This window comes from Diceros bicornis, chromosome 10 (genome assembly GCF_020826845.1).
Source record: "Diceros bicornis minor isolate mBicDic1 chromosome 10, mDicBic1.mat.cur, whole genome shotgun sequence".
Classification (NCBI taxonomy): Eukaryota; Metazoa; Chordata; class Mammalia; order Perissodactyla; family Rhinocerotidae; genus Diceros; species Diceros bicornis.
The window spans coordinates 67,405,347-67,425,526 of NC_080749.1; the positions used below are offsets into that span (position 1 = coordinate 67,405,347).

The 20,180-nt window shown below is 38.6% G+C and overlaps 1 protein-coding gene across 6 annotated transcripts in view; it reads left to right on the top strand.

Annotated features, from left to right (window-relative positions):
• The first annotated feature begins 7,666 nt into the window (after window positions 1-7,666).
• GULP1 (GULP PTB domain containing engulfment adaptor 1) overlaps window positions 7,667-20,180 on the top strand; it is a 266,643-nt gene continuing 254,129 nt past the window's right edge. For 2 of the 6 annotated variants that reach the window (XM_058549394.1, XM_058549396.1), the window contains exon 1: window positions 7,667-8,181. The gene's annotated coding sequence lies outside the window, so the exon portion shown is untranslated. The other 4 variants (XM_058549398.1, XM_058549397.1, XM_058549399.1 and 1 more) reach the window with 3 other exon arrangements.

The following is a 20,180-nucleotide window of genomic DNA, read 5'->3' on the forward strand; positions in this document are numbered from 1 at the left end:
TTTTATTACATTGTGCATACTGTTTGACCACACCAGGAAGTTCTTCACAAAAAGACCCTATTTTATATCTAAATTAATATATAGTAAGAATTACTTCTAAAATCACTGGGGAAAGAATGGATCATTCAGTAAATGATGTTGAACACCTAGGTAATTATTCTGGGGGAAAAAAAAGAAAAAAAGCCTTAGATTTCACACCAAATTAAATTGGAAAGCAAAAAGTAAAACTACAAAATACTAGAAGAAATATAAGTGATTAGTTTGAGTGGAGTGTCTTTATAAGCATTACAAAAAACTGAGAAATCATAAAAGACTACTGTCGGGGAGGGGAAAATTTCCCTCCTTGGTTCTTTTGGCTAGTCGATTAATTAAAATGACATATGACAGTTTAACAGGAGAAAATCAAATTTAATACATGCACACAGGGAATTCACATAAGCATGAAAAATTCCAAAGATAGTTATGCAAAATGAAATATGTATATCATTCTGGACTAAAGAGAAGGGAGCAGGGGTCTGGGACTTCAAAGGGAACGACGGCAATTTATAGGAAGAAAAAACAGTTAATGTTTGGTAAATAAATTGTCCCAGAAACAATGGGATACAGAGAGAACTTGGATCAAACAGGCCTTACTAGGTTATTGTCTGTCACTAGTTCATGTTGTCCTGTAGTTTTCCATTGGTAATAGCTCCTCCTTCAAACATATCCTCTGTCTAAGTTCTTTTTAGGCAGTTAAGGGCAGGGTCAAAGTTTCTTGCTGAGTCTTTTGGGCCTTGATTATTTTTAGCTCAAACTAATTTGTATTCCAGAGTGGCACATCTTGGGGTGACTCATTCTGAACCCCTACACTACATTTAAAGAAATTCTATACAATCCCCCAAAAAAACCAGCAAAAAAATTTAATTATTTTAAATTAAGTTTAAAGAAACAAATACTCTAGGTTTCTTTTTCTGCTAGAGAATAACACACTTCTAAAAGGACCCTTAAAAATCAATAAGGAGGGGGCTGGCCTCGTGGCATAGCAGGCAAGTGTGCACGCTCTGCTGCTGGTGGCCCGAGTTCGGTTCCTGGGCGCCACCAATGCACCGCTTGTCAGGCCATGCTGTGGCGGCATCCCATATAAAGTGGAGGAGGATGGGCAGGGATGTTAGCCCAGGGCCAGTCTTCCTCAGCAAAAAGAGGAGGATATACAAATCCATGGGGAAAAGAGGAAAATGGACAAAATATACGTAGCCAGTTCATAAAACAAAATATAAATGTTTACTAACTGTATGAAAACATGTTCAGCTTTATTAACAGTAAAAGTAATAAAAATTAAAACAATAATTGAGCTACTAATTTTTCACTTAGATTATTTGAAAACTTAAAAGTATTTGGAGAAAAAAGTAACAATCAAGATGGAATAGTTTATACAATATTATTTAGATACACTTAAAATGCATATAAAAATAAATATTTTGCAAGAATACACATAAAAACAAACAAAAAATACACATTAAACACATTAGAATGAGTACTTGTGTTGGGGGAGAGAAGGGAGGAAATAGGGATAAAAGTGTGTCATGAAATAAAATCGTGAAGGGCCTGTGGAAACTTGCAGGATGATGACGTGCCAAACACTGGGAAGCATGCTTCACATGGCCATCTGCACCTGAGTTCCCTTCCTAACTGCATAGGTAACATAGGTAATAAATAAAATACAAGTGCTGCATGTTGAAGAAGTGGCACTCACTTATATATTGCTCATGCGAGTATACGTTTTTATAAACTTTCCAGAATTAGCTTGGAATGTGAATTTCAACTGTTAGGAGGGGCCAAGTGAGGTAAACATCTGCACTGGTATTGGGATCGGGGGATTGCAGGGGTCCAGAGAGGGGTGAGGAGGCCCCAGTATGGTGAGAAGGGTCTCCCAGTGGAGGAGAAGCCTTGTGTGATGAGTTAGAGCCCAAGCAAGAAGCAGACGAGATCACACAGAAGGCAGCCTGGCACAGCGTGCTGGAGCCCTGTGCAGGTGAGCAGGGCACAAGAGAGCTGTCTGTGTTGAGTTTTGGCCCCTGAGCAGCATTATGAAGATGTTCCTGCAGAGGGGGGGCCTGGCCACACAGGAGATAGGGCTGTGACAGCCATGGGAGACTGGTTATAGAAAAGACACTGATTAAATAAGAAAATATCTTAAGGATAATGGAGTGAAAGTCATATTTTCATGAGAAGGGAGAAGGGAGTTACAAATATGAAAAGTGGTACTTAACTGGAATTGGAGGTAAGGATATGAACTCATGGCTTTCAAGATAAAAGCTGATAGATATAAATAAATAAACAAACAAAGTGCATGTATTCCTTGCTTTGGCTACTGAGAAGACCTAGTGAAGCAAAAGCCTAATAGCAATGACATTGCACCTAGAACTTAGCTTCTAAACACCATCTTTCAGTAAAAACAAACAAACACACAAAAAACTGGCTTCTTTGGAGAAATGGCTGATTCCAGGGCTGGGGCCTAAATAGAAAATACAAGATGAGACCTGAAGACCTCTTTTGTGCCCAGAAGTGAGACCATGCTCTTGAACAATGGAGACATGGCAAAAGGACACAGAAGTCAGCTTGAAGGGGCTCCTTTTGGCCAAATCTGAGACAATTTGAGTGTTGAAATAAATCACGATAGTAACAGATTATAAGCATTTGAATAAAATAGCAAACTATGCATCTATACTAATATAAATAAATGAATAAATTGAAAGTTTGATGAGGAATGAAATATTTACATAGTTTCAAAGTACGTCCCCAGAAACTACCTATCAACCACAAAGGAAAAGAGATTAACACTATAGAGGAGAAGCCTGACAGATACCATCACCTTAATCAAGCAAAGATCATTAGCAACGGGACAAATCAAAATTGGGTGCAACTTGATAGACTAATAATAATATGGTATGCACTTCCTTGTTTTACCAGACAAAGATTTATAACTTGAATCTAACACAATAAATTAAAAGATATTTTGCAATATAGCTAGAAAGCAATTCTCAAAAATATCAACATCATGAAAGTCAAAGAGACATGATAACTGCATGTAACATGTGATCTCATGTTTCTATAAAGGACCTAATAGGGGTAATAGAAACTTTAAAGAGACCTAAGAGGTATATAGTAGAAATGTATCAATGTTAATTTCCTGATTTTTGATAGTTTGCTTTCTTTATAGAAAAGTTTGTGTTTGTACGAACTACACAAAAGTATTTGGGGAGGATGGAGTATCACGTTGGCAAGTTACACACAAATCATTCAGGAAAAAAATAATTCTTTATACTCTATCTGCAACTTCTCTATAATTTGAGATTTTTTTCAAAATAATAATAAAAATGTCTATACTCTAACCTTGAGAATGTACTTCTAAGTATTTATTCTAAGAAAATATTTGGCAAGGGATAGGCAACATATGTGTACAGATGGTGTACAAAAAATATGTGCACATATGTATGGTGACAGATAAAAATTAGACTATTGGTGGTGAGCACGATGCAGTCTATACAGAAACTGATTTATAATAATGTACACCTGAAACTACACAGTGTTATAAACGAATATGACCTCAATAAAATAATTGGAAAAAAATTATGAGACAATCAAGGAAATATGAATATTCTTAGATATTTGATGATACTAAGACATTAATGTTAAATTTTTAGGTCAGGAAACCTTTTCTATAGAGGATGAGATAGTAAACATTTTAGGCTCTGTGAGTCTACAGTCTGTTGCAACTACTGAACTATGTCATTGTCGCCTGAAAGCAGCCATAAACAACACATAACAAATGGCTGTGGCTGTGTTCCAATAAAATGTTATTTACAAAAAAAAAAAGAAATATGTGTACAGATGGTCATAGTTTCTTTGTTTATAATAGCAAAAAAGTTGTTAATAAACACTGGTAGGGGAAAAGCTCATGACATACTGTTATATTGTTACAAAGTAGCATGTACAGTATACTTCCCTGTGAAAAAAGGGAAGGAAAAATGTAAGTGGCTTTAGGTACTGGGCCATGCCTTTTTTCTACTCTTGATTTCCAAGCTAAAATATTTTTCCTGAGTCTTTACTCATTTGCCCTTTGAGAGGTGTTGTGACATATTTGGTAAATGCATTTAGGAATTAACCTGGGCAGAATTACTGCACATGCAGTGTTCATTTCTCTCTCTCTCTTTCTCTTAATCTCTCTCTCCTTCTTTCTGGGAAATGGATTTCAAAAAACAGAATTTAACTCGTTTTTCAAAGAGACTGTTTCCTTCTAGGTGGGGAGGGCAGGAGCCATGGGACTGAGGCTTCTATTTTGATTGTTCATTTTTAGGTCTACCAACTCAAACCAGGTCTCTGTCAATAATAAAGGTCATAGTTTAGCTTCCATTTTTAACTTTTGTTTTATTTTTCAATTTATTCCCAACCCAGGCATAGAGAAGGGATGTTGTTTATTGGAGAGTCTCTCAGAGACCTCAGTAATACTTGGAGGGTATAGAGCAAATGCTAGCAATGGGTACTCTTGGTGGTGGGAATACAGGTGATATGTTTTTTTGTATTGCCTCTATTCCTTTTTTTGCAATGAGTATGTTTCATGTTCTTAATCAGGAGGACCACAATAGAATGAGAGACAAAATGATGGAAGGTAGAGAGTAAATGTACACATTAACTTTGGAACCCAGGTCCCCTTAGGAACTCAATGGCTGTTTGGCCATTGTTGCACTTAACAAAAAGAAATATGCTCCCTTTTCAACGCACAGGTCTGAGATTTTGAATTCCATCTGAGTTTTTATTTCCTTTTTGCAAACATTGTCATGACCAGCCCAGTGGCATAGTGGTTAAGTTTGCACGCTTTACTTCAGTGGCCTGGGGTTTGCTGGTTCAGATCCTGGGCACGGACCTACACATCGCTCGTCAAGCGGTGCTGTGGCGGCATCCCACATATGAAATAGAGGAAGATTGGCACAGATGTTAGCACAGGGACAATCTTCCTCAAGCCAAAAGAGGAAGATTGGCAACAGATGTTAACTCGGGGCCAGTCTTTATATTTAAAAATATATAAATAAATAAAAAGAAATAAAAGAAATAAAAAATAAAAAATTTTCAAATACTTTAAATGATGAGTTTGCAGTAATGTAGAGCTAAACAACCAGCAATTAGCATGTTTTTCAGTATTTTTGTAATAGCCAGCAATAAAATTGCTATTCTTAACATAAATAACAGATAGTTGTCTGTCTTAGTCAGGATTCTTTTAGTTCAAGTAAGAGAAACTTCAGACTGGCTTGAGCAAGAAAATTAATTTAAAAAATACTGGAAGGCTGCTGAGTCTCTATCAGAGTCCATAGTCACCTACAATGAATGAGAAGAATTTTCAAAAGGAAATTTGAGTATTTGCTATGGGTAGAATTTGGCATATTCTAATGGTAGTGCCCTACCCAGGGCCTCTGCAGCCCTTTTCCTTGGCATCTCCCTTCTTTAATTCCTGGGACATGCTATAGATCTGATTTTAAATCTTGTTCTATTTGGTTTTAGTGTTTTTAAAAACTTGGTTCTGACATCCTTGAGATTTTTATACCTCTAAGCTATTTCATAAAGCAGTTCATATCAAAAATCAGGTTATAAAAATTACAGAGCAATAGCAAGTTTACAGACTTTAAACATTGAGAAAAAATATGAAAAAGAGTGATCTTTAGCACTATATGCCATGATTAAAAAAGATAGTTATGGGGATTCATGCATCCCCATTTACCCATCCATGATGGATGCAATTTATAGTTAGAATTTTTTCTCTTTTAGGCAACTTCCAAGTCTCATGGAAAGGGAGCATAGAATTCTAAAGAGAAGGCTATGAAATGCTTTCAAGAAATTATTTTAGTGGCTGCTTCAGGGAGAGACTGGAGTAGTAGAGAACTGCTATTCAGAAGGAAGATACAGGGTTTTATCTCTGAGAACCTGGGAGTTGTGTAAAAGTCCAAACGACTTTCAACATTGAGTAAGGTGAGAAAGGGTTTAGAAGACCTTCTCTTTAAAGGTATCAGAGGCAAATGAATGAGAAACAAGAACATGTTATGAGACTTTCCATTAATTCATATGATGGAGCTTATGTTTGATCTTTGCAGCCTAATTTATCCTTGCGCCCTGCACTTGATCAAGTGGAGGTGTAGTGTTTTGAAGAATGATCCAGTGTTTCTCAAACTAGCATCCACAGATCCTGGCGATTTGTTGATATATTCTTGGGAGTCTAGAGTTCTCTAACAGAATTTTTAAAATTTGTGTTAGAAAACACCCCACCTCGTATATTTATAATTATGATATAAATGTGGATTTGGTTATCTGGTCAACCTCCTTATTCCTAAGTACTGGACTACCATTTGATTTATTTTCATAATCACACTGATACTGGGATCACCTAAACGGCATCATTTATTTCTTAGAGATTGTTTGCAAATTCATTATTTAAAGGTTATTTACAGAAAAAGCAATTAGCATTGTCCTTAGATTAATGTTTTCAACGTAATTATTTTACTGTGTGTTTGACTAGTGTGATAAAGGGAAAAAGACAGTTAAAAGAGGACTCTAACCTGGTATGAAAAGGCCTAATTTCTGGTTAGCACCTGCTAACCATGAGATTTGGGGAAAGTCAACTAAGATTCATGGATTTCAGTTGCCTTGTATTTAAAAAAGGGAGTTTGGCTAGAGCTAGGTGATCCCTAAAGTTAGTTTCCGTTTTGAAAATTGTGATGCTGTAACTTTTTTAATGGGAAAAGCATCAAGGAGAAGAAAATTGATTCAGTTAACAAGGTCTTTGGGGGAAATTTCCAGTACCACCTTCTCCTAATTACAGTCAAATATAGTGGGATGTAAGAACCAAATATTGATTGAGCACCTTCTCTGCGCTTGACACTATTCTAACTCCTGTAAATGTGACCGTGGCTCTGTGAGTTCGATTATATAATTCTTTTTGGCAGTTGTAATTGCGTCGAGTGTCCTAGGGCACAGAATGAGTAAGTACGGAGTCTGGAAAGGAATCTGGCTTGTCTGATTTTAATCCCTGGATTCCACTGTAACACATTATATTTACTAGGCTTGCAAAATGCTTTTTTTCCTTTATCCATCTATTTTCACATTCAAATTAAAATTTAGTAAACTAAATTCTGAGCTGCGCCTCAAAAAACTTTAGTAAGTGTCCTCTCATCCTGTAAGAGTCGCTTATAGGAGGATTCTCCTCCTCCTTGCCCTTCTTCCCACACAGTTTACCAGGGTCAGTAAGAATGTTCTGAGGTAAACATTGAATGGATCAAATGAGTACGATCTGATGGTTGAGGCAGTTTTTCTTTTTTTTAAGGCATAACAAAGTGCAGAGATTCAGGCTGAGTTAAAAAAAAAAATGAGTTAAAGAAAAAAAGTCTGTAGAGGTGCAGAGCAGCAGCAACCGTGTCAATGTTTTCTTGATGAAGGCTGTAAAAAAGACACCTACTGGTATGCGTGTGTGCGCTTCTTTTGACACTATTTTTTTTCTTCTTAAGCCGCAGAAGTGTTTTAAAATTGTGTTAGGAAACATAGAGATAAGATAAGGCGAAGAGTCCTGATGGGAGGAGGTTCAAAAAGAAACGCGGCGGGGGAGGAGGGCTGGGGGTGGAGGATCTGTGGTTTTGCTTCTGTCCCAGTTAACAGGGGAAGGTGAGGCCTCTCCTTCCACAGCCGGTCGCTCTCACATTCCCCTCTCCTCCTTCGGTCCTGCGTGCAAACGCCAGATAGCCCAGTGGGCCCATAGGAAACGACCAGCAGAGACTGAAGAAAGTCCGGGAGCTGGAACACGGACGTCCCGTTTGGAAGTGTCCAAGGAGACCGCCAGAAGCGTGCCGGCCGGAGTCGGGAGAGTTTCCTTCTGGCCGAGAGGGGGAGCCCCGCGTTCCCTGCCGGGAACGACCCGGAGTCCCCAGCCTCGAGCCCCAGCCGCCGCCAGCGCCAGTTTTGGCTGCAGCCGATTAGGAAGAGGAGGGAGGGGACCGGAGCCGGAGGGTCCCGAGTCCAGCACCGTATTGACGCAGAGAAACTTTCTCTCGGCCACGGAAACGGCGCCCCGGCGGTGCTGGAGCGGAGATCGCCCGGCCCCGGGGACGCGGCAGCTCTCCACGCCCCTGCCTCAAGCCTGACCCGACCGCATCAGTCAGTAAGGTACGGAGAGACGGCGATTCAGCCGGGGTCTTCCCTGGCTGCCGGCCCAGCCTCCCGCCAGGTAGCGTGCGCTCTCTGTTCAAGCGACATCCTGAAGGCGCGGGCGGTGGTCAGCCCGGCCGCCGGTGCCGAGGATGGAGGGCGCGGGGCTGCGCGCCGCCGCCGGGCAGGTTGCAAAGATTAGGACAGTGAAGGCTTAGGGAGTCGTCCAGCACTAAAGGAGGCTAAGACCTGTTAACGACTGCTCTGGCAGTGCTTCAGGGATGACTGGGGAGCCTCACGAGGCCGGAGAGGCAGCGGTCTCCCGACTCTGGGAGCCTCCCCTAGCCCTTTGTGGTAACTTTGGTCCGGGTGGCCGGGGCCGGTGGGCAGGAGCTGGAGGGGGACGAGGGGGGCGCCCGCGGATCAGTACGGCTGAGGGCGCGTGGACCAGACGGGACTGAGCAGGCAAGTCATCGCCGGGTCACAGCGAGGCGACCCAGGAGCGAAACTTCTTCCTCCCTTTTGTTGGCTCCGGGAGAGAGTGTGGGCATGGGGGCGGGGAGACGCGAAGCTCTGAGGCCGGGCCGAGGATTCTTTAAAGCCCAGGGCTGGGAGGGCCCAAACCCAGGGGCGGCGCCCGCATGGTTACCCTTTGGCTGGGTGGGTTAAGTAGCTCCTTCTGGCGAGCGCTACGTTGGGGGGGGTGGGGCGCGCGGCGCGGCGGGGTGACGAGGCCCCGGGCTCCCGGTCCCGCTGCCAAGCTTGCTCGGCCGGGTCCACCTCCCCGTGGGCTGACCACTACACCGATCAGAGCCCAGCGCGATCGGTTCTTTCCTGTGGCTCGTGGGGCCGCCGCGCTACTTCCCCGTGTGCGGGAGGGAATTCTGGGCAGGCTGGTTTTCTTGGAATGTGTTTACGATGTTGAATGGGACTTGAACAGGAAGCTGGACGCTGCAGCTGGAACTAGCGTGCCAGGGTAGAGTAAGGAAGACGTAGCTGGTGTTGGGCTTGGCGAGTTCACTTAGTACGTTGGGCAAACCTCGAGTAAGTGCAGGCTGGCGGTCAAGGTACCCCTTCCTGGGTCTTAGCGGTTTTTCCCAACCGAGCTCGCCTTACTTTCACTTGCAATCAGACATTCACGTGCACTATTTCAGTTTTCAAGTTTGGCAATGTAAAATGCAATCAATTAGAAAGGATTTAATAAATTTAGTTTGGGACCTGCTTTTTAAAAAAATGTTGCACCAAAGAGAATAAAAGTTTTTGGATAGTGTTTTAGTATGGCTCTGCTTGTTAACTTCTAGGACTAGTAGGAAACCATGATACTGATGATTTTGTGTCTGTGCTACCAAATGGGTGATTAGGTGCTGAAGGAGCGGTAATGAGACAGAGTGAATGTTAGGAGGTCGGAAACTCTGAGAGGAGTTGGAAATGTTTCAGATTTGCAAATCGCCCCTTTTCCCTGCCAGTCTTTCCCTCCTTCCCCCACATAAACAAGTAGCCTTGCTAGAAAACCCACCAATTGGGAGAGTGCAGTTGCTGGCGACTACTCGCCTTGCTGGAAACAGCAGACAGACTAAGGTACTGCCCCACTGCATACTTAAAAGGTCTCCTTGAGCTGTCCAGGAGTGTTTTCCAAGCTTTTACGACGGACAAGGAAAGACGAGAGGAACCTGGCCGACAGCCAAACTAGACTGAGCTCAGTAGCCAAGCATGAAAGAGACTGGGGAAGTTGCAGGGGATAATTGGAAAGGAGCTGTCGGTTATACTTGGGTTTAAACAAGGGGTTTCTTTTGCAATGGGAATTTTGAGGTGGCCAAGATCACTCTTCTTGGCAGAAAAATAAACTAGGCATGGGGTGCAGTTGGATAGGACCGAGGAGAGTGAAAGAAGTTCTCCGGGAGGGAGGGCTGAGCCTTCCTTATCAGTGTGGAATGCTGATCAGTGGCAGTGGGATAGCTGGGGGCCTGATGCTGCCTGTGCTCATCACACTTTGTAGATGCCTACACTGTTGCTGTCTGTCTCCTCCTCAACTTGGACTAGGCTTGCTGTAACTTCAGTCCCCTGACCTTGACCTTCATTGTTTTTATAGCCAGTAAGAACTGAAGCCAGTAAGAACTGAAGACTTGGACTTTGAGCGGATGGTTTTCCATCTAAATTGAGTAATTCAATTAGGTATTCTCAAATGGCACGGGTTTGGGTCATGGAATTAAAGTGGAAAACGTGTCTTCCTTGTGTTTGTCAAAAGTGATCTCGATAAATAGATCTTGCTCTTTCACCTGAAGGAGTAGAAGTTGGGTGATCTCAGTATTTCACACATTTGCCCAGCACGCCCTGCTGCTTCCAGGAACTCAGAGCCTTATCTGCAATTCAGATCCTTCTTTTATGTAAAATTGTTTCTGTGTCATGTGTCTGCTTTTTTTTAAGGGACTTTGGTCTACTATGGTGGTTTTGGAGGTTGAATGGTAAAAAACACTAATATGATTTGTATTTCCTCTGGATTGATGAATTTGAGATTTGTGAATATCAGCCTGCTCTCTGAGATTGACTTTATGAATCACCATTGGCAGTGTTTTTCCTGACTATGATTTCAGTTTTCCACTTGCAAAGTAAAGAAACTTTCCTTTACATAATTACAAGATTATGTGGGTATTAAAGAGATGAAATTATGTTAATAGGTTTTTAGACATAAAGGTTATAGGGTTTCTGACTCAGTTGATTCAATTGACATTATAGGGGTAAAATAGAAATATTTATATCTAGAATACACATATACAGTGACATATCTATTTAATTAATAAAAATTACTGCTTTTGCATTGTAATCATAGTTTTAGTTTAGTCATAAATTTTAATTTTTGAGAATATTGGGTGATATTTTATTATGGTTAACACTGAGTCATTCTCTCAAATGGAAAAGAACAATCAGCAAATTCATTTATTTTTATTTCAGTTTATATTTATACTCAGGACCGGTTGTTTTTTGAGTCCAGCTCAATTTTGCCTTTATGAGATGTTAGCAAATATATTTGTAGAATTTGGCTCCCCACTTGGAAATAACACTTGAGAGACTAAAATACATTTATGATGTACAAACAAACTTTCTTTTCCCAATGACCACAACAGTTTCCTTAAGAGTGTAGAGGGCAGATTTAAGAGCCATTCATTAATTGATTCAACCAATATTTGTTGCATATTTTTTATGTCCCAGGAACCAACAGCCTTGGGTTCAAATCCCAGCAGTGAACTTCTCAGCATTGTGATTTTGTGCATGTTATTTTACTGAAACATTTTACTGACATATAATTTATTGCCTATATTGCCATCTATAATGGAAGAACTTGTTAATTGTTGATCCATGCTTGATAATTGTGAAATATTTAGTTTTTAGTTTGACATGTCAATTAGTAAAATAAACTACCTATTTTTACAGCTCAGTGTACCATGCTGTACTCAGGGATGTTTAATTTAACTCTTTCTCAGGTGACTAAGTCCATGTATTAGAGAAAGAAAACAGAATAAGTATAGGTAAATTGTATAAAGGATAAAATCTTTTGGTAGAATATAAGCATAATTTTTATTTTTAGATTTTATCTTATCATTGATAATCTATAAAAAGTAGGAGTATATGAGAAATAGTAGTTGAATTTATGGTCATATTAACACAATTGGCACTTTTTTTTTTTTTTTTTGTGAGGAAGATCAGCCCTGAGCTAACATCTGCCAATCCTCCTCTTTTTACTGAGGAAGACTGGCTCTGGGCTAACATCCATGCTCATCTTCCTCTACTTTATATGGGACGCTGCCACAGCATGGCCTGACCAGCGGTGCGTTGGTGCACAGCCGCCCAGGATCCGAACAAGAGAACCCCAGCCGGCCACAGCGGAGCCCCCGCACTTAACCACTTGCGCCACCGGCCGGCCCCTTGGCACTTTTTTTTGAATAATCAAAGAACAAATGAATGTTCTAGGATGTATTAAGGTAATCTTAATGTAAAATATTCAATTTTGCTTTTGACTTTAAATGAAAAATCTTTAAAATCTTAATCTCCATTGCTGAATAATAGATAATTTTTATTTACGTTTCACTCAGCAGAGTGCTTTGTTTGTGATTCATTCTGCAAAATTACAATTTGTTTTCTAAAATCTCTAAAGGATTAAAAAAAAGTTATTTTATTTGACTATAATAATGAATTCAAAAATAGTTCCAGGAGCCAACTGCATGGCTGCCTTGATCCCTGGTCCCTAAACGTATTAGAAGCTGATGGATCTAACAGTGTTTGCGTTTACACAGTTAGAAATCAGGAAACTTAAACTTGATCCTATGGGAGCTTAAATGTATTCAAATTGGAAGAGGAAAAACACTATAAACTTTGAAAATAGAAATCACTTTGCTTCCAAACAGTGGAGATACAAAATTGAAATCAGGCCATTATTTTTAAAGATAATGGCTAAAAGTCATTGTTCCAGAGTTAGGCTTAGAAAACAGTGCATATATTGTTTTTAGGCTCTGTTATTTGCTAGTTTTGTGTTTGTTTCATACTAGAAAAATGTTTTCAGTGACTCTAATGTTGCTTATAATGCATGATTGTTTTTCATCAGAAGACAGTTAATTGACTCAAATATTGTGCAAGAGAGATAGTGCTAATTTTCTGTTTTCATTAAAATAGTACAGTTATGGTAAACTTGGAATTAGTCTCATCTTTCAATATTGTGTACTTAAGGATAGTTTTGGAAAGGCTGTTCCACTTTGCTCACATAATATGAATAAGTGAGTTAACTTATGTAACAATTGTGATTGCCACTATATTTCATGCTATATTGCAAAGATTAATATGAATTTTTAAAAGTTTTGAATAACACTGTGTATATTTTCTGGGGTGCACCTAAGAGGGCATATCTAGATAGCAATAACTGCATTTAGTTCATATTTGTTTTTTCCTATTAACATTATATAGATACACATACCTGCATATTCTCTTTATCACATGTCTTCTGAAAAGGAGATTCAGAACATACCTTAGAAACTTCCATACCTTAGGTGACTCTCTCTCCCTTTCCTTTTTGTCTCTCTCTCTATATATGTTTATATGTATGTATAATTATGGCATATATATTCTTTGATGTTTCTCTGTTTGTGCTAGGTATATTTTCCATAGGGAAAATAACTTCAATTAATAGATATTTCTGAGCCAATTTTAACCGTTAATTTAAAATCTTTTCCAGATTACTGTTGTTAGAAATCCTTGGCTTTTTTTTTTTTTTCCAAATTCTAAAAGAGTTTTTAGGCTTTTATTTATGCCTTTAAAGGTAGAAAAAAATAGTGGGAAAGAGCTGCTACCCATGTTCTTGGTTAACGGCTTTGATGATGACATGATCATGGAGGCCTCTTCTACTTTTCTTAAGTATAACACAGGCAAATGTGCAGTTAACTACTGCAGGAGGGTAAATTCACTGCTTGGAAGGCAGACAGTACTGATAAGTTTATAAGGTACTGTGAAGGGAGAATTGTGTGTAAATGTAGTGTTTTCCTGGTATTGTATAGCTTTTTTCTTACTATTACCAGATGTTATAGTTGACCTGTTTCCTGAAACTTCAACCACAAGTCCTCCAAGAATTTCAGGGAACTTAAACTTTGCCAGAGCTGCCAGCAAAGAGCAGATTGGATGATTTGGGCTCAGTCTTTAGTTCATTCTTGTCGAAATGAGGATAGTTATTTAAATGGCCAAAACACAGCTAGTTGAGTGTTTTGGTAGACGAAAACATAGAGCATAAATAACCTACTAATTGAATTGTTAAAGATTTGGTTGTATAACATTTTTAAATAGTTATGTACTATTTCATCAAATGATAACTAACCGCTCCTGCTCACTTAGTTTGTATTTAAATGAGGTAATATTGATTTTAGACAGCATTTTAGCTAAAAAAGCAAACAAAACTGTCTGTGCTGTGCTAACAAACCTTCAAATTTGGGGTAATTAAAAGTTGATATAGGAGAATAAACTTGATTTTAGCCTCTCGATTTCTCTCATAGCTATTTACCATCATCAAGAGAGTGCCATGTTTTACAGTAAAATTTTAACAGCAAATAGGTTCATTTGCCCAGATTTCCACTTGAGTAAGTTAAAACATAGGTTGGTAAGGACTGATAAGAATTTTGTTTCAGAAGACGAGAGTACTTTGGAAAGTGTTTTTAAAGGTCAACACGCATGTCATTCTCTGTAATCTATTTAATTTCTGTCCGCCTTTGAGGAATTCCATAGTGAATACAGAATTTCGGCTGATGATAGAACTTTGCTACTGCCTCCTTGAGGCTGTGCATTGTTATAATCAAAGAAATGTCCTCCAACAGAAATGCTAATCATTGCTGGTAGTATGCATCAATATAGAGAAAGTTTGGCTTATTGTAAAGAACAATTATAGAACTGAATTAATTTCAAAGCAATTTACCTCTATGCTGCATGCAGTAATTGAGTATAATTAGTAAGAGGATGCTGCTTATGCAGTGTAGTTTAGCAAAATGCAGTTTGAGAGAATTGTTAAGGAGTCACATCAGAGTAAATGAATTGTATTTGAAATTATCTAAATGCCATCTGAAATGACAAAAGTCTGTTGACATTTCAGATCTATAAAGTAACAGTGCTTTGTAATAACAGTAGATACTGTTTTGAAGTTTTGCGAATTATTATTTCTGTTTTAATGCGTCACTGTGATTCTGCATATATAGAAAAAAGCCTCTAAAATTCTTAATGGCAAACTAGTAACGATCATATTACCAATATTGTCTTTAATTCTTTTTAAAGGAAGAACCACTACTAAATTTACATCTGAATTATCATAGGCTTAATTGCTTAAATTAAGTAGACTAGGAAATTTATGATTAATTTGGAAAAATGAAGTTTCCTAGAGTAGTGCAGATGAGGCTTTAATTTAAAGAACAATGTTTTGTGACTTGATATAGTAAATCTTTCTTTGGGACTTCCTTATTCAGTGAGGTACTGACTTTCTTTTAAGTTGTCATAAAAATTTGTAATCTTCCCCCTGCCCCCTTCTCATTCTGGAAAATGTAACTATGTTTAAACTATGAGTTCACAAATAAAGGGATTCTGATGTGATCCAGTTGAATTTAATAAATATGTATTGAACACCACTTATTTATTTATTTTTTTAGCTGTGGCCTTTTTAGTAGTAGATGACAGGGACTTATCTCTAATTAACTTAAATAGACTTAAATAGAACTTGTTATTTCCATATAATTCTTTGCTATAATGGAGAAGATGTTGGTGGAGTAGGGGTGGGGGTTATTTATCAGCATGGGGGTAAGCAGTGTCTGGAAAGAAAGTGTGGAGGTGATTCCTGGGCAAAGGATAAAGATGAGTTAGCAGGCGATGAAAGGGGGCAGTTGAAGGCAGAGCAAGTAGTAAAGGCAAGGAGGCATGGAACCATGTAAATGGTTTTAACAGAGCAACTTGTGAATTTTGGGGCTGTAGAGATGTTTCTCCTTTCTGTCTTCATGTTGATGACCATAATCATTAGTAATTGCATATGGGAGCTTAAGAACTTTAACTGGATTAATTATCTTAAAAACTGCTATCTTATTTTTGCTTATTTTTCCATTTCTCCAGATCTGGCTAATGTCTAATTGGAGTCACAAGGAGTTGAGTGTTCTCTCCATTTTGCGTTCTAGGGAATCCGTGAACTTGGAAGGAAACAATAGCATCATTACTCTCATGAACATCTAACTTAAATTTAGTATATCTTTCAATTTTGAGTGCAGGGACACACACACTAGTCCTAATAGTACCTGTAACTTTCTAGATGTTGCAGATGTTTATTGTCATGTCTCATTGCTCTGGCTGCACATATTTTGAAATATTTTTATGTTTATGACTAGTTTGAAATTACAATAATAATTACACCTGCTTCTAGATAGCATTTTTTTATATGTGGATATATCTCTAGACGTGTAGCTATATCTCAAATTGTTTTTAGTATATTTTAAGAGCTGTACTTTAAGTCTGTTTCTTTTACACAATTTATATTTTATTTTATGCATTTAAAAACATTTTTGAAAAGGGGTCCATAGACTTCATTAGACTGCCAAATGGATTCATAGCACGAAAAAACATTAAGAACGCTTGGAAATCTTTACTGATGTTTTCAGAGGTGCCAGTGGGTTGTGCTATCATTTAATAAGGTTAAGAGAATTTCTAGTTATTTAACTCAGTTTTATCTGATAGCAGTTAGTTATACAGAGATGTCCTAAATTTTTTTTTTAATTTTATTTATTTATTTTTTTCCCCCCAAAGCCCCAGTAGTTAGTTGTACATCATAGTTGCACATCCTTCTAGTTGCTGTATGTGGGACGTGGCCTCAGCATGACCGGAGAAGCGGTGCGTCCGTGCGCGCCTGGGATCTGAACCCCGGGCCGCCAGCAGCAGAGCGCACGCACCCAACCGCTAAAGCACAGGGCCGGCCCAGAGATGTCCTAAATTTTTTTGAAAGTAAATTCCCAAGAAATAACGCGCATTTTCCAGATAATTGGCGTTATTCAAGGAGCGTGTGAGCAGTTCTTCATTATCTTGCTTAGTGACACAGTTTAACAAAGAAGCATTTATATTTCATTTTGGAACATGTATATTTAAAAAATAGATTTTTCTTTTTCACATTATAGCATTAACTATATTTGGAAAGGTTATGATTTGACTGGGAATTTTGTCTTGTGGTACTGGTTTATTTTTCATATATAAGTATTTTGTCTCCTCAACTACACTTTAAGTTGCAGGAATGAAAAGATATGTTTTGCAAGAGAGAATAGATATATTAAACAGTTCTTTGTATCTCCTGCTTGGTAACAAGTAACCATGCCAGTATTAGCAATTTCCTGTGAATACTAAGGAAAAAAATACATTTATGTACATGTGGAAACTTGATTTTTTTCTATGCATCACTGATTACTTAAGGTTATATATTTGGTTATATGATGTGTATTATTCATGACCATTACTGATGAAAAATTTAAATGTGTGCTAAGAATTTTGGAAAATAAGAATATAGAATACATAGAAATATAGCAAATCACTATTATGAGGGAGACCTATAATTAAAGCATGTATGAGGTAATTTATTGCCCCATATTCCCTTTCTTCTTTTTATTTGGCTTGATAATTCTGTGAGATACCTCCATTTAAAAATTAGTTTTCTTGTTTTATTTGAAACTGATGATTCAATTTTATTTTTGAAATATATGACAAAAACAGTCTCTTTAGACTTATTAATTTGAGATAATTACTATATAGAGCTTCACATTCATAAATCAGTCCAATTTTAGTAGGTCTGGACCACCTTAAAATTCCAGGGAATGGGTGCAAGGTAGTAGTTTTGTACTTGAAAACTGACAATATCTTCAAGATCACAGTGAGAGAGAACTGTCTTCTAGTCTGTTTCTTATTTTTGGCTCCACTATGTGTCTTTTCTAATGGTAAGCATCAAGCATCATTGGAAGTTCTTTGCCTGTCTTCCCTGTTGGATCTCCAGGTTCCCTCTGAGTGACACTGAATAGCTTAAGCCAGGTGTGATTATCTACCTGAAGTTAATTCTCCTTTCCATTTCCAGTCATAGTCAATTATATGAAATGACAGGACTGGGGGGAGATAGGATAGAAAAAATTTCTTTATACTTAGCAAGGGGACACTGGATGAGAAGGCACAGGTTGGTTCTTGATATTGGTCCTGTCTGGAATAGATGCTTGAAATTGCAACAGGAGGTCATCCTTTCTCCATGAGGAGATCCAACTTGAGGGCAAAACAGATGCATTAATAATTGCAGAGGGGCCGGCCCCGTGGCTTAGCGGTTAAGTGCGGGCGCACTGCTACTGGCTGCACGGGTTAGGATCCCGGGCGCGCACCGACGCACCGCTTCTCCGGCCATGCTGAGGCCGCGTCCCACATACAGCAACTAGAAGGATGTGCAGCTATAACATACAACTATCTACCGGGGCTTTGGGGGAAAAATAAATAAATAAAATTATAAATAAATAAATAAATAAATAATTGCAGAAAAGATGTAAAGAACTTGGCGTGCTTGATGGCATTTTTGGGTCCCTGAACCAACTTTCCATGTTTCTTGATTCAGTGTGGTGTGAGATAATGAATTTCTTTATTTTTCAAACCAATTTGAACTAGAATTTTCAGTTACTTAAAAGAGAAAGTATCTTAATTAGAACAGTTATTAAGTGGTATCTTAATTTGAAATAAACATTTTAGAAGTAAAAATTTAGATTATTAAAGAAAATTTATAGACTATTTGGGTTTTGTAAACTTTGGGTATGATTAGTACCATTATTCTATAAAAATATCTTATTACTCAAATTACCAAATTTTATGTTTTTAATACAAGTAGATTAATCATCTTAACTAAATTTATTTTGAGATGAATAAATTCTACATATATCTCAGAAATACATCATTCAATAAAACAATTTGAAATATAAATTTATAATCTTATCAGTTCATAAAATTACACCACTTTATTTGATTATTTGGTGTCTCTAGTGTATTGGAAACATTAAATATCCATGAAGAAACACTGAAGGAATCTCAGTGCCTCATCTGAATTATTTAAAGCTCGGAATCATGATAAAATTAACATAACTATTTAAATATGAAAGATAAAGTTGATAGGAGTAAAATTAAAGAAAATTGTGAAGTGCAGATCCATTGACAGGTATAAAAAATGCAGACATATGATAAACTTTTAAGTAAGAACCGGTTTTATAAAACTCTAGTTCACTGGAACTATTAGCAATTTAGTTATTTTCTGCCACCATGTTATTGAGTTAGCCTTTTTGGTGATTTAGCCTTATGTATATTGGGTTTTGTAATGTGCTATAATCAAAGTATGGAGGGGGGCCGGCCCCGTGGCTTAGCGGTTAAGTGCTCACGCTCCGCTACTGGCGGCCCCGGTTCGGATCCCCGGTGTGCACCGACGCACCGCTTCTCCGGCCGTGCTGAGGCCGCGTCCCACATACAGCAGCTAGGAGGATGTGCGACTATGACATACAAGTATCTACTGGGGCTTTGGGGAAAAAAAGGAGGAGGATTGGCAATAGAGGTTAGCTCAAAACCGGTCTTCCTCAGCAAAAAGAGGAGGATTGGCATGGATGTTAGCTCAGGGCTGATCTTCCTCACACACACACACACAAAAGTATGGAGGTATATCTTAGTCTTTGTCCTCTTTCTCTAAAGCTGAGAACTGACAAACGCAGGAGTGAAATATATTTTAGAGTATTAACGCTTTCCTTAGTGGAATTGGTTAACCAGTGGTTTAAGCAAGAGATGGAGGCAGGCAAAACCAGGAATAATCTAACAGGCTCAGAGAATAGGCAAATGCCTCAATGGGTGGGTTAGCTGGGAATGAGGGCGTGTGAGAAACAAAGCTACAGATCGTGTCAGCAGCGCAGATGAAAAAGAGCTGTTGGTGAAACTGGAGGTGGAAGTGTTACGGATGTTGAAAGCCTGCAGTAAAGCAGAGTGGCAACTGGGTCATTGGTCAAGAAAAAGCAAGGCTATTGTATTAGAACTGGTATCAATGTGGATGACAAAAAAGCATGGAGATTGGGTTGCAGAGGGACATAGACGGCCAGTAACTTGAATACTAAAGGAAAGTGAGAAACACCCGGAAGAGTAGTTACTGATAGAGACATCCAAAGTAACAAGACCTTCTACATTACTGTGATTGAGATGTGCTTATTACTTTTTTGCATAAAAATGCAGTAAACATGCTTGAGATGCTTCCTGTATGAAATCATGACCTGCATTCAAAGCTAGGCAAGAGACCAGAGGATACAAAGTGCTGCAATTCTCGGAGGATTATTGTTCTTCTAGAAGCTGTTGTTTAGGGATTGTCCTGGTGCATTCCTTTGCCCTTACAGAATTCGAGTGCCCTCTGGTAACCTTTTCCTGGGCTAAAAGGGACCCACATTCTAGTGGGGTTTTGAATGTGAATAAATGCCTCTTGGTAG